The 2,120-nt window shown below is 40.1% G+C and overlaps 1 non-coding gene across 1 annotated transcript; it reads left to right on the top strand.

Annotated features, from left to right (window-relative positions):
• The first annotated feature begins 220 nt into the window (after positions 1-220).
• On the top strand, positions 221-405 carry LOC114213032 (U2 spliceosomal RNA). The gene has a single exon (XR_003610107.1). It is a non-coding gene; the product is annotated as a U2 spliceosomal RNA (small nuclear RNA).
• The last annotated feature ends 1,715 nt before the right edge of the window (positions 406-2,120 follow it).

The raw sequence follows: 2,120 nt of genomic DNA, 5'->3' as shown, positions 1-2,120 counted from the left end.
TGATTCATCAGCCTCATACAATTCACAGCGCTCACCGTAGCACATGCCCTCCCCAATGTCTATCACCCAGCCACCCCATCCCTCCCACCCCCCACCACTCCAGCAACCCTCAGTTTGTTTCCTGAGATTAAGAATTCCTCATATCAGTGAGGTCATATGATACATGTCTTTCTCTGATTGACTTATTTCACTCAGCATATTACCCTCCAGTTCCATCCATGCCACTTCTCACCCTTTTGGCTAAGATCAAGTGTAGTATCTGTTCTTAATAGTTTAATATCTGATACGTCCTCTATCCAGTGATATTTTTAAACCTCTGAATTTGGGGTATGATAATCTACTGAAGCAATTAAGTAAACAGATTATACAAGCTTATGCAAAATCCATTTCCAAAGTTCAAGAAAGAGCCAAAAAACTTTCCTGGAATGGTCTTGGGTTTAGAAGGAACTTCTAAGTAGGGAACAGAAATTTTCCCCCAAGAGAAATTGTCCTTTAAAACTGTCAAGAATAAACAAACAACAACAATTATTCTCTGGTTCTCGCTTCTCCAAACACTAATAGTTTTCCAGATTGGTCCTGTGGGATATGAGAAGCCTTTGCATTTTCTCTAAGTAAGAATTTTTGGATTTAACTTCATACTTGTAATTTTTTTCCTGTCTCATCATGTTATCAATTACGCCCTGAGACATTTTACAGCTTCTGTTGAATTGATTTCCACAGCGTTCTGTAGAGACTATCACTGGTCATCAATTCCTTCAGAGTTTACTTATTTATTTATTTATTTTGCAAGGGAAGATGAGTGGGACAAGACAGCATTTTAACATATTTCGTTATGACTCCTTTGTTCGATATCACTTTATATCCAGCTGATCCAAGAGTTGAAGATGTGATATTTCTGGCTTTTCTGTGTGTGTATAGCACACCGATGTACTAGCTCAGAGAAGGGGCACAATTAAGATAATAATAATAAAAAAAGAATTAGTAGATTCAGTTATCTCCTTCTCAGCTAATTTGTTGGCCCTCGGGGATTTTGCCTGTGGAGAAATTACGTGGCAAATTGCTTTAGAATAATCCTGCTAAAGTCCAGAACGGATTTGTTCTCCACCTACCTCCCTCCCACCCAGCCTGAGGAGCTCTTTGTGTCCTGTGATTTCAAGGGCATCCATTCTCTGAAACCATTTCCTGCCTGTGCCAGGAGGTATAATACAGAAGGAGCTCTTATTGGAAAGGGCAAGAGATTTGCAGTTAGGTAAGTTGGAATTTCCTTGATTTTCTCATGGTTGAAATGAGTGTTGAGGAGGAAAAATATTTTTGTACCTTCTTAGTTCAGTACCTGGAGACTGCAAATTAAATAAGAAAGGACAGATCAATAGGAGAAAAGGAACACACTTCTTATAGTTTTTTTCATGCACAGGAGTTACAGAAAAGAAATGAAACTCAAAAAAAAAAATTAGATTCAGGTGCTCATATACCCACTTAATGAAAGGAAGATTTGGGCTTCATGGGACAACGAATTGTAGGTAATAACTAGGAAATAATGGAAGATAAAAATTATTTTAGTGAGGTCTGTTTATGCAAACTCATCTTGGTGTCAACTCCCCATCTTCAATGATAAGAGTTGTTCCTCTCTACCTGGAATGGAGGTGGGGGGAGAAGGAAGTGAGGGGGTCTGGAGAGGGAGGCACCTCCCTCAAAGGGTAATTTATGCCCTGAATTTAGGCAGACAAGGGGAGAGCAGAGCACTCTTTCTCTATTAATTCTCAGTTGCCTTCAGTTCAAAATAATCCTTATGCCAAAGTGGCATACTTTGGGTTGACATATTCCCCACATCTTTTCTTTTCTTTTTTTTTAAATTTTTATTGTTATGTTAATCACCACACATTACATCATTAGTGTGTGACGTAGCTTCCATGATCCATTGTTTGCGTATAACACCCCATGCTCCATGCAGAACGTGCCCTCCTTAATACCCATCACCAGGCTAACCCATCCCTCCACCCCCCTCCCCTCCAGAACCCTCAGTTTGTTTCTCAGAGTCCATCGTCTCTCATGGTTCATCTCCCCACATCTTTTCACTCTTGGCCCAGAGAACGTTTTCCCAACATTCCTGTCTGGGTCCC

Source organism: Eumetopias jubatus, unplaced genomic scaffold, assembly GCF_037043125.1.
Source record: "Eumetopias jubatus isolate StellerSeaLion01/CBP00866 unplaced genomic scaffold, mEumJub1_p1.0 scaffold_3, whole genome shotgun sequence".
Taxonomy (NCBI): Eukaryota; Metazoa; Chordata; class Mammalia; order Carnivora; family Otariidae; genus Eumetopias; species Eumetopias jubatus.
The sequence above is the reverse complement of the archived record's forward strand: the minus strand, read 5'-3'. Positions and strand labels throughout refer to the sequence as shown.